We start from the raw sequence: 13586 nt of genomic DNA, 5'->3' as shown, positions 1-13586 counted from the left end.
CCTGTTTAACCCATTCCCCCTCCCTCCCCCCATCTCCCTTCTGGTAATCATCATAACAATTAAGAGCCTGTTCCTTGGTTTGCCTCTCTCTCTCTCTTCCCTTTGCTCATTTTCCCTCCTTAAATTCCACATATGAGTGAAATCATGGTATTTGTCTTTCTCTGACTTAATTCGCTTAGCATAATACTCTCTACCTCTATCCATATCATTCCAAGTGACAAGATTTCATTTTTCTTATGGCTAAATAATATTCCATTGTGTGTGTGTGTGTGTGTGTGTGTGTGTATACACATACATACCACATGTTCTTTATCCATTCATCATTCAATGGATACTTGGGCTGTCTCCATAACTTATTACAAATAATGCTGCTATAAACATTGGATTGCACGTATTCCTTTGAATCAGTATTTTTGTATTTTTTTGGGTAAATACCTAGTAGTGCAATTGCTGGATCATAGGGTAGTTCTATTTTTAATTTTTTGAGGAACCTCAAAAAACAGTTATACTGTCTTCCATAGTGGCTGCACCAGTTCGCATTCCCACAGTTCATGAGGGTTCCCCTTTCTCCACATCCTTGTCAACATCTGTCGTTTCCTGTGTTGATTTTAGCCATTCTGACAAGTGAGGTGATATCTCATTGTAGTTTTGATTTGCATCTCCCAGATGATAAATGATGATGAGCGTCTTTTCACGTTCCTGTTGGCCCTCTCTGTACATCTTTTTTAGGGAAAATGTCTATTCATGTCTTCTTTTTTAATTGGATTATAATAGCCATTCTAACAGGTGTGAGGTGGCATCTCATGATTCTGATTCCATTTCCCCAATGAGGAGTGATGTTGAGCACCTTTTTATGTCCCTGTTGGCAATTTATATGTCTTCTTTGGAAAAATGTCTGTTCAGATCCCCTGTTTATTTTTAAATGTGGGTGGTTTTTTGTTTTTTGTTTTTGCATTTTTATGAGTTCTTCATATATTTTGGATATTAGCCCCTTAGATACGTGATTTGCAAATATTTTCTTCCACTTGGTAGGTTGCCTTTTCATTTCGTTGATGGTTTCTGCTGATGTGCAGAAGGTTTTAGTTTGTCATCTCGCTTGTTCATTTTTGCTTTGGTGCCTCTGCTTTTGGAGTTTGATCCAAAAACTTATCACCACGTTTGAAGTCAAGGAGCTTAGTACTCATGTTTTCTTCTAGGAGTTTTATGGTTTAGTTAATGTTTTGATATTCATCTCTGGCTAACTGAATTTGGCTGAAGTTCTCTTGAAGATTTACATTCCTAAAACTTAACTGTAGAATTAACTTTCTCCTTAATAAAGATAGTCATCACTGACTATTCCATCCGATAAACATTTCCTTATCTTCATTAGTGTTTCACTGGCATTATAACTTATGTTGTCCCTTCACAGGATCAGCTGGAGCTGTTTCTTAAATTTTAGCCTGCATACAAATCACCCGGAAATCTTGTTAATGCAGATTTTCTAATTCAGGAGGTTTGGAGTGGGGCTGAGATTCTCTGTTCCTAGGGAGCTTATAGGTAATTACAGTAAAACCTTAGACTGCGAGTAACTTATTCTGCGAGTGTTCCACAAGATAAGCAAACATTTCTAATAAATTTTAACTTGATAAATGAGCGATGTGTTGCAGTACGAGTAGTACGTGATACCGAATGTTACATGATCACAACTGAGCCAATGGTCCTTGAAATTTGCTTTGATATAAGAATGCTTTGGATTACTAGAATGTTTCCGGAATGAATTATGCTCACAAACCAAGGTTTTACTGTAATTCTAAAGGTGCTGGCTCGTGGACCACACTTTGACTATCAAGGACTAAGATTATTTTCCAATATTTGGATATGCAGCCTACTGGCACAGGAATATCTGATCTTTTATAATAGATGTATCTCCAGAGAAATATAGGGAGTTATTGTGGTTGTAAAATTGAAATGATTTTTAAAGAAAAATCATTATGAATTGTCTTATAAAGGAATGCATTTCCTACCTAGTTGATTTCTTGGAGTAAATCTGGAATTGTATCCAAAGTATGGCCATTTTGGTGGGTGGGTGGAGAGACGGGCTAAGTGGGTGATGGGCATTAAGGAGGGCACTTGTGATGAGCACTGGGTGTTAAATGTAAGTGATGAATCACTAAATTCTACTCCTGAAACAAATATAACACTATATATCAATTAACTAGAATTTTAAAATATTAAACAAATAAAAAAACAAAGTATGATCATAAAATAATGTCAATAGTTTAAATAAATATTAAAGATCAACTAAGTGTTCCTTGAAAAAAATTCCTTGTGAGGCTATATTATTATTCTAACAATGCTGCCATCTTTAGGACATGTTTGCAACACTTGGCTTGGAGTTAACTAGAGAATTTGTGACCCATTTTTAAAAATAGGCTTGATGAGGGGTGCCTGGGTGGCTCAGTCAGTTAAGCACCAGACTTCAGCTCAGGTCATGATCTCGCATTTCGTGGGCTCAAGCCCCACATCGGACTCAGTGCTGACAGCTCAGAGCCTGCAGCCTGCTTCAGATTCTGTGTCTCCCTCTCTTTCTCTGCCCCTCTCCCGCTTGCACTCTGTCTCTCTCTCTCAAAAATAAATAAACCTTAAAAAATTTAAAAAAAAAATAGGCTTGATGAAATGATGGATATCTTCATCCATCATAATCAAAGGATAACTTTGATTATTTTGGAAGCAGTCAAAATTAGTTGGATACAAGACTGGTGAATATATGGGTATATATATGCGTGGATGGATAAGCTGGTTATTATTTTCCGTTAAGAGCAAGGAACACTATTTGGGTTAAAAATTTATGTTGTGTTTGTGGCTTATCAGTTCATTTTGAGTGGGAGGCCCTGTGTTATGAACATTGTTAATATAAGTTTGCGTCCTTTCAAGATAATTAATAATTTGGAGAATAATCCTCACCTGAAGATATAAATTCTGGTTTGTTGGTTCCAGAAGTCAGTCGTGTTATTTTACCATCTTGACTCACTCTACGTATTCTTCCGCAAGCTAACAGGCACTATACTTGAGGTCATCAAGCTGATGCTTTGGAGGTATGTTACGGTTCAGATTCTGACTCTGCTACTCACTGTATGTGTGGCCTCAAGCAAGTTGCTTTACTCCCTTTGCTTCGGTTTTCTTACCTATTAAATGGTGCTAACAGCATTATCCAACTGCATAGGGATTAAATAAGATATCAGATGTAAAATGCTATATTGTTTCATGCCTGGCAAGAGTATAATTAAACTTAGCTGATATTATTACTATTATTATTGAAAATATTTCAAATAATTCATTGATTAATATAATCACTCATTGAACACCTTCTCGCTAGGCATTTTTCTGTATTATTTAATTCTTTTAATACACGTTCATTTCTCTCCCCGAAGCATTAACTGCTCTGGAAATTCTCTTCTGCTTAAAACGACTAGAAAACCAGACACAATATGTGGGGCAAGCACTGTTTGAAGACATGGGACAGAAGGCCGAGCAGGATTCCTTAGAAAAGAGAAAGAAAGACATGGTCTTGACTACTTTCTAGGCTGCAGCGCAGAAATGGGTAGGCCAAACAGAGCCTGAAGATCTTGGGGAGTTGAGATAAAACTGGAGTTCAAAGAAGAGAGAGTCTGTCATGCATATTATAATAGAGGATGGAGGTACAGAGAGAAAGCTATGCACATCTGTAATGAGATTCTTTCAAGTCTTTGGTTTAGTAATTACCTCTGCATGCATGTGGTAAAACTCCTCAAAACAAGGGAAACAATAATTGGAAATCAGTAGACCTACAATTCCCAGGGTTCGCACAAAGCTAGAATAGTTCATTCTTCCGTCAGTCAGGAGGGAGAAACCTTATCATATACAGGATATTTCACAGAGGCCTTGGAAGGGTCACATCTTTATGAGGTTAAATTAACCCTAGAGTAAAGGCTTCTCTGGACCTACCCTAGCAAAGCCCAAACAAGCCTCAGAAGAATCAAACTGATCTGCAAATAACTGAATTGCACGCTAGAACAGAATTCAACACTTTATAAAAGAATACAAGATCCAGCAGTAAACATAAAATTCACAATGGTTGGCGTCCAGTCAATAATTCCTAGTAGGAGGAGATGACCCATAACTAAGGAAAAAAAATCAATCAATAGAAATAGCCCTGGAAATGACAGAGATGAAGAAATTGGCAGACAAGGACCTAAGGACAATTATGTAAATACAGACTTGCTGAAGAGTATAAATGAAAACGTGAACATACGAGGGCAGATGCGAATGAATAGATACATCCAAGAAATAAACTATTTGTGTGTATGTGTATATATACACTTCAAGAAATAAGAAAATACTGTATCTGAAAAGAAAAATACACTGGATGGAATTCATAACAGATTTGGCACTGCAAAAGACAAGATGAGTGAATTTGAAGTAATATGCGCTATCCCAGATACAGCCCAGACTGAAGAAAATAGAGTGCATGGTCCCTGTGGGACAATATCAGTCTGCTATATGTTTGTATTAGTTTGCTATGGCTGCTGTAACAAACTACCACAAACTCAGTAGCTTAAAGCAACACAAATTTATTATCTTACAGTCCTGTAGGTTAGAGGTCCAATGAGGGTCTCACTGGTGTTGACAGAGCTTCATTTCTTTTTGGAGGCTCTGGAGAAGAATCATTTTCTTGGCCTTTCCTAGCTTTTAGTTGTTGGCTCATGGTCTCCTTCCTCCATCCCCAAACCAGCAACAGTGAGTCAGAGCCTCACATCGCGCTGCTCTTTCTCTCATGCTCCCTTTTCCACTTTTAAGGACCTTTGCGATTACAGTGGGCCCGCCAAGATAAGACAGGATCATCTCCCTTTTTAAGGTCCCCTTTGCCATGTAACCTAACACATTCGCAGATGCTGGGGGCTGGGATGTAGGCCTCTTTAGGGAGCCATTATTTTGCCTTCTACAACTTGTAATTGGAGTGCCAGAAGGAGAGGAGAAAGAAGGGAGGACAGAAAATATGTTTGAAGAAATTACAGGAAAATTTTCCAAATATGATGAAAAATATAAACCCATAGGTTCAAGAAATTGAACAAACCCCAAGTAGAATAAATATAAAGAAAACCAGACCAAGGCATATCATCATCAAACTTGAAAAAACTTTGGTAAAAATCTTAAAAGCAGAGGACACATATGTCCAAAGATTCTTAGATTAGAAATATAGGAAAATTCACATCAGAGGCCCCTGGGTGCTCACTTGGTTGAGTGTCGGGACTCTTGATTTCAGCTCAGTTCATGATCCCAGTGTCATGGGATTGAGCTGCACATCCGGCTACATGCTGTCACTCTCAATTTCCCTCTGCTCCTCCCCCTTGCTCAGGTGCTCTCTTTCAGAAAGAAAGAAAGAAAGAAAGAAAGAAAGAAAGAAAGAAAGAAAGAGAAAGAAAGGAAGGAAGAAAGAAAGAGAGGGAGAGAAAGAGAAAGAAAAGACAAGAAAAAAAAAAGGAACTTCTTTGCAAGCCAGAAGAAAACAGATGGACATCTTTAAAATGCTAACAGAAACAAAACCTCTCCATCTAGAATTCTGCACTCGGGGAAGATCTCTTACAGAAGTGAAGGTGAAATAAAGAACTTTTCAGACACACAAAGCTGTAAGAATTCTTCAAACAGCAGGCCTCCACTACAAGAAAAGTTAAAGCAAGTCCTACAGGCAGAAGGAAAATGAAAACAGATGGAAATCTGGATAGAATGAAAAACACTGAAATAAGTGAGTAAATAGTAAAAATGTTTTCTTATTTTTAAAATGAATGGATAGTTGATGGTTTAAAGCAAAAATAAGTATATATTGTATTATAGGGCATATATATGTCAAATGTAGAACTAAGATATATCGCAGCAATAGCATAGATAGATACTAGCAGAGAAGAAATAGTGTATTGTTAGGAGGTTCTTATACCTGCAGAAGTGTTACAGTACTTGAAGGCAGATTGTGATAAATTGAAGATATACACTCTAATCTGTAAAGCAAACTTTAAAAAAGAAAACAAAGAGGTACAGCTAATATGAGCTTACAAAAGACATAAAATGGAATCATGAAAGATACACAAAACAGGGCAGAAAAAAGGAACAAAAAACCAAGAGATGAGACAGAAAAATCAGTAGAAAATGGTAGATTTAAACAGAACTGTATCAATAATCACAGTAAGTATAAAATGAACTAAACACTTCAGTTAAAGGCAGAGATTGTGTGATAAGATAAAAAAGACCCAACGCTATGATGCCTATAAGAAATCCACTGTAATTATCAAGATTCCTATACACCTATATGCATAATAGGATGGAATGAGTTATGCCACATTAACATCAATCAAAAGAAAGTTGGAATAGGCATATTAATATCAGACAAAGTAGATATTAGAATAAAAAGTATTACCAGTTATAATGGAAGTTATTTCATAATGATAAAGTGGTTAATTCTTCAAGAGGTCAAAATAATCCAAGCATTTATGTATCTAAAAACAGAGCTTTAAAATACATGAAGCAAAAATTGATAGAACTGAAAGGAGAAACAGATAAACCCACATAGCACCCTTCTCACAGTAATCAATAGAAGGAGGCCAAAAAGCTAGTAAGTATATAGAAGATATGAACAACACTATCAACTAACTTGACCTATTCAACATTTATAGAACATTCCACCCTAAAACAGAAATGCACATTCTTCTTTTGAAGGGCACTTGGGATATTTACCAATAAAGATCATATGCTTGGCCATAAAACACATGTCAATAAGAATTTATATCTTACAAAATATGTTCTTTGGCCAAAATGGGATCAAATTAAAAACTCATAAAATGTAGAATTAAAATATATGACAGCGGTAGCAACAAGGACAGGAAGAGAGAAATGGAGGGGTACTGTTGTATGATCCTTACACGATTCACAAAGTGGTATGGCTTTATTTTAAGGCAGAGCATAAGTCGAAGATGTATATCGTAAATCACAGAGCAACCAGTAAAACACACATATGCACACACCAAGAGGCGCAGCTACTAAGCCAACAGTGAAGATAAAATAGGATAATAATCCAAACAAGGCTGTAAACAAGGAACAAAGAAGAGACAAAACATAAATAAGATGTCAGCTTTAATTCTTATTTTAACTCAAAGAGGTAGATATCATTTCACAGATAAGGGAACTAAAACTCAGGGACCTTTATATAACTCACCCAAAGTGACACACGCAGCATGTCCTCGGGATGCCATGGCATTGTAGCATTGTGTGTGTGTATGCATTCTAGCTCCTTGCACATGTAATTTGGAGAACCGAACCTATGTCCTCACCGTTTGTGCATATGATTGGCATTTATATTTCTGTGTGCCTATGTAACTAAAATGCATTCTCACTTTTCAAATGACAGTGGAGTTACACAGGATTATTGCTTGAGTGTTTTCCTATCTGTCTTCACTCTCCGTCGCAGGTCGGGATATACCAGCGTCTCTATAACTGAGGGAGTGGGATGGGATGGCATAAGCAGCCTACACTGCTGTACAGCATCAGCTCACTGACTGCAAGTAGAACAACTTAAATTATTTCCCATAAATCTCTTCAAATCCTGACAAGCTTTTTGCTGTGTTCATCGTCTGTGTATATACATGGATAGGAGTACAGTACACTAACATGTTAAAAAATATCTTGGAACTCCATACAATATGTCAGCTACTGCGCTAGGCAGAAAATATGAAAAGGTGAAAAAATTAATTATGTCCCCTGACATAAAGCTAAAAGTGTCACGAGGTGTACAGACTGAACAAGGAATCACACAAATACCTAATGATGATATTGTCGTAAGTGCTATGGAAGCAACAGAATGCCATGATAGGTGGAAAGGATCATCTATTTGCTACCCCCCACCTCACCCCGAGTATTATTACCGTGCTAATGCTACTTGTTTGCCTTTCAAATTTCGGGATATTCCTGGGGCTATTCATTGTTATCCACAAATTCAATGGGAATAGACATTTTTTCTTTTACCAAGCGTTTGGAAGACTTTGAAACTATCACAAAGCCACCAAGCCAGAAGTTGACAGTAGGTAATATAGTTTACTAATAAAACAGTTCTTTCAACTTGAGCATGCTTGGACCCAAGCGATTTCTTTTTCACAAGATATTTCTAGTACTAGTAGTCTCTTGAGTAGAAAGGGCTGTCGCCTGCAATTATTTTGAGTTATTCATCCTTTCCTTTCCCCTCTGCTAAAAGAACAATAATTTTTAAGAGTAAAGATTCAACTAGGAATTTTTCATTGTAACACAGCCTTTAACCATAGGATCTCAGAAGAAAACGCTTCAGGCCCTCCATTTACAAATGGGTGTGGACAACTTGGCTGTACCAGAGGGATGTCACCCCAGTACGAAAGGGGCACACCCAGATCCTACCGCACTCATGGTGAGCTGTGTCCTGGGAGAAACAGCCCAGCTCAATGCCTAGGGGGCCCCCTGTCCTGTCTCGCCAAGACCAGATCTTGAAGGGATTGTTTCTGATTCTCTTCCACCACAGCCCATTGACCAGCTGCAAGCCCTAGTGTTGGTCTGAAAAGATCACGGCTCTCTTGCTCCACAGTCTGTCTTTTCCCCGGGGGATAGAACCGGAGACCCAAGGGGCAGGGGGCCCAGGACTGAGCACTAGTACGGTGCCTAGCACATACTAAACAATAAATGCTTCAAAAAGAAAAAAAGGAAAAAGAAAAGGAAACATAAAATGGGTATTTGGCTTCCGATAGCTCGAAAGGGAGACAGAACTAAAGACAGTTTTTGTTGGTTTAGTTGTTGGGTAAGAACCAGAGCAGGAAGAGACAAGAAGCAATGATTTTAAAAAGCACTGGATCATTATCTGGTTACTGGTTTGTAAAAGTAGCTTTATTTTAGGAACAAATTTGAGTGGCCGGGTTTTAAATATTCTCCCCAAGTATTTTCATGGGTAGGCACTTAGGACCTAGGCAAGAGGAACATCTGCTCGCTGAACGGATATGACCGCACAGGGTAAAGGCACTCAAACGACTCCGTTTGCCTTTCTGATTAGAGCACAGGGGAGGTTGGGCGGGCGGAACACGGAGGGAACGGCGTGGGCGGCGGCGTCTGCAGTGTGTGCCTGCCGCCATGTAAATGGGCACGTTTGTCTGGCTAACAGAATCGGCAGGATTGTTTCTAGCACAGAGCAATTGTCCTTCAAAAACCTTTCTTTATAAATGTTTTTATTAGTATAATATAAAGTTTTTAATATTAAAGAACCCACCATATTAAAGCTTGGCAGAATTTTGAGAAGGTATATGCGTTGGGTTTCAAGGTCTTGTGGGGAGCAAAGCAGCTTTGTTTAAATAATGATGTAGCACAATGCTTTTTTAATAGTGTAATTTTCATCTTGAAAATGCCTCATCCATTTGTCTAATACCCTCTTTCTAGACTAATATTTTGGGCATTTCATTTTAACACTTTAGAGCAGTGTATTTTACGCCAAAGTCTTTCTTATGTAGCCAACAAGTGCTGTCAGAAGCAATGGAGAACTGTAAGATAAGCTATCAAGGAAAAGGTGGTTCTGAGCAGAGGAGAAGGTTCTAGGTTAAGAGTTTTTAACAAGCACCGATAAGCTTGTTAAAGACCACCGATAAGCTTTAGGGGACTCAAGAACCCTTGGGAATATCCTGGAAAATCCTGAGTGTCTGTTCATCTAGGGAGACGGTCCCTAGTTTGTATAGGATTCGAGTGGTTCTCACCCAAGAGTTAGAATCACTCTTGTAATAGGAGTCAACACAGACTAAGTCTGCTGCAGGAACAATCTAATCCTGAGGTCTTGGTAGCCTAAAGCCACAGTTGGTTCTCACTCATGAAGTTATTGCCCCTTCCAGCTCCTGTCAGACAACAGACACTTGTTCAGAGTTTACTCTGCTGAAAGGCTCCCAGGTAGGATCCCAGAGAGGGAGGGAAGCAGGTCCCCTGGACATCCCATGTCCTTCCCTCTGGGGCAAGTTCCTCACTTTTCCTTATCCATCAGATTCTCACCCTCATTGCAGGCAAGGAGGGGACAGAAACTTGGTGGGGAAGTGGCAGCAAGGTTGAGAGGATAGATTCTATGGATAAATTGGAACAGATAGTTTGAAATGTTTTTGTTGGTTTGGGGCAGGAAAGGGTAAAGGAGGTGTCATTTCTTTTTTTTTTTTTGTTTTTAATTTTTAACATTTATTTATTTTTGAGAGACAGAGAGAGACAGAGCATGAGTGGGGGAGGGGCAGAGAGAGAGGGAGACACAGAATCCGAAGCAGGCTCCAGGCTCTGAGCTGTCAGCAAAGAACCTGACACGGGACTCGAACTCACAAACCACAAGATCATGACCTGAGCCGAAGTCAGATGCTGAACCGACTGAGCCACCCAGGAGCCTGGAGGTGTCTTATTTCTGAAGTTAGATATTGAACACCACTACTGATGTTTTGGGAAGCATTCTAATATAATCTGGAATTCACCTATTTTCAGATAGAAATAGTTTTTAATAATAAAGCACTGTTAAATGAACTTTCAGAGATAAATGCAAAGACAAGAAGGGGAAAAGAGGGGGTTGATGGTGGTAGAGAATAAGCATACCAGAAAAGCTGAGCTAAAGGAAGATGTAAGATACAACTTAACCCTAGGCTTCCTGACAGCCAAAGCAGAAAGGGAGACACCAATAAGAAATTTGGAAAACATGGTTTTAGGGGACTGCATTATTTTGATATTCATTTAGGCACTGCTGGGAAATAGCTGCATGAACTTGAGCAAATTACTAGAATTTTCCGGGCCTTACTTTTCCTTAAGTGATGGTAATTGCCTATTGAATCAGAAGATCTTGAAATTCCTTCTGTCCATAACTTCTCAATCATTATTACTAGACCTTTCAGGGAAAGGGCTTGTTTTATACTTTTCACTAGGATTATACACTTTTTCATTAAACAATGAAAATACACTTTTTTATTAAACAAGTATTTATAGTTCCTTGTAAATTCATGAGAATTTTCCCCATTAAATATCCCTAAAGAGCAATGTGACAGAGTTCCCCAATCTTTACCAATTCTAGAGCTATCATATATTTCATATATCATATGCCTAGTTTTGGCTTTGACATTCTTCTGTAATCACAGAAAAACAGTCTACCCAAAAATACACCAGAAACTGAAAGGGTAATTATTTAGCACAAAATGCTAATAGAAAATACAATACAACCCACAATCAAACACGTTATTATGTTGTTTTTTTTTTTTTTTTTCAGTTGAATTGAAAATGCTTCTCTGTTGCCAGGAAGGAGAATGAATCATTGTCACGGGTACAAAAAAAGAGACAGAGTAGAAGACATTCATACCTCTGTTCCTTGGATCTCCCCAGGGCCTGAATCCCTCCTTAGCATCTGGCAGAGGCTGAAGAGTCTCTGTTTTCAGTCTCTTATTGTTGGGAAGAGGACCCTAGGTTTTAAAAAAGTGCCCGTATTTACAGTTACATGTTCTGGTCCCTGTGCTTCTGTTCAAGCACACAGCCTACTATTTGTTATATTTCATTTTCATCAGTGTATTCTTAAATATTTTTGTGCCTTGATGAATTTTGACTTTTATAACTAAAGAAAGTAAACAAAATCAGGATCAGTCTAGTCTATAAGATTTTTGTGAAATGAGAATGAATGTTTATGTCTTAAAGCTATATTTCAAAACTATTGCATAAGCCAATTTATTAAAATTTGACATTTAATAAGTACAAAGACTCAGATTCTATTCTAGACATATTTCATTCCATCTTATTGATGATTGATCGATTGAAGCATTGTTTCTTAAACATCAGGCCCAATGCGGGGCGCCTGGATGGCTCAGTCAAGTGAGTGTCTGGCTCTTGATTTCAGCTCAGGTCATGATCTCATGGTTTGTGGGATCAAGCCCTGTGTCAGGCTCTGTGTTGACAGTGTGGAGCCTGCTTGGGATTCTCTCTCCTTCTCTCTGCCCCTCCCCTGCTTGCTCTCTCTCTTGAAAATAAATAAACTTACACACACTAAAACACATAAAGACCAACGAATAGGGAGGGCTGTTAGCAGAGGCATTGAGACTGTGTCTCTAATGAGCTTTAGTACTAAATATGAACCAAGACTTGCCTGGAACCCAGAATATGCACAAATGTTCATCTGTGCATTCTTTGCAGGATTTCAAGTGGCAGACTTCTCAGGCCATATTGAACGATAAATTATAGTTTGACCAGCCAGAGCCGGACAGAGTCAAGAGGTAGTTGCTGTGTTAGCCTAATTGTTGTAACTTTTTTCTGTCTTGAAAGTCCTACGGATACTACTACCTTCAAAGATGAGTTTTATTGAAGTAGGTAAAACCTATTCTTCTTACCTGTAGTTGGACTGCCTGGATTTGGACTGCCTGGATTAGTACCTTGGCTTCACCACTTCACCACTACTAGCTCTGTAACCTTGGGAAGCATCAGTTTTCTCATCTGTAGAATGGGAATATTAGTTTACCTCAGACTCATTAAGAAGATATAGTGATAATTTTAGTAAAACACTTAACCTACTGACTAAATAAATATTAACTATTCCAATTTATTGAGAACTATAAGGTCACTTATGTAAAGAAGTCAACTCTCAGGATGTCGATGAGGTGGGACCAAAGAGCTCCATTATCAAATGTGCCTCATGTCCTCTCTGTGTCCTTTCTCCACTTGGCTTGGTGTCCCAGCATGTCAACTTGTATGGACATGAATGGGTTCCCTGCCTTCCGGTTTCCAGTTGCTTTCAGCTAGAGGGGAGCAGCAGGAGTTGGAAAAGAGGAGGGAGATCAACATACTGACCCTCCAGCTCCCTCCCTACAGGCTCTGCCAAGTCTAACCATGTCTCTTACATGGAGATCACATCTCCTGGCGGGGAGCGTTCTCAACACGGTCCTAATTCCAGTGCTAGCACTCACTCCCCCTACCCCTCCAGGCTAATGACAGCACCCTGCTGGTCCCAGGTCTGGACACTACACTCTCCCTTGTCATTTCAGTCCATCCTGCCTACACCTTTTTACCAAATGTCTTTATTAAACACTTCTCAGATCAACTGGGCCGTTTCCGGACAGGCTGAAACACCAGGTATGTACCACTACGGCTGTGTCTATGAGAGGTCTGAATGACAGCTTTAAGATGGGGGAATAAAGGGGAAAAAAAGTAATTCAACAAGGATTTGGGAGTATAATAAATCATATATGAATAAATCTCTCCCTGACTTGGCATGTACTTTGGCAGAGACAGTCAAATTGAATTGTCTTGGTGATAGAGACACAGGCTCAGTAGTACTTATTTTCTCTCATTTTATGCCTGATTAAGCTTTTTGTATACAGCTCTATTTGGAGGAACAAGTTGCTCAGTGGAACTTGGGGTTTTCTCATTATTCACAATAGGTTTTTGTCATTTTCCTCCAAACAGGTACCCAGCCATTGGCTGTACTCCTTTGGTTCTCGGGATATGGTCCTTATAGTGCCAGACGCATCAGGCTTTCAATAAATAGGCTGTGCGAATGTATAATCAACTTTAAAGGGATTACATCA

This window comes from Lynx canadensis, chromosome B1 (assembly GCF_007474595.2).
Source record: "Lynx canadensis isolate LIC74 chromosome B1, mLynCan4.pri.v2, whole genome shotgun sequence".
Classification (NCBI taxonomy): domain Eukaryota; kingdom Metazoa; phylum Chordata; class Mammalia; order Carnivora; family Felidae; genus Lynx; species Lynx canadensis.
This window is presented reverse-complemented; position numbering follows the sequence as displayed.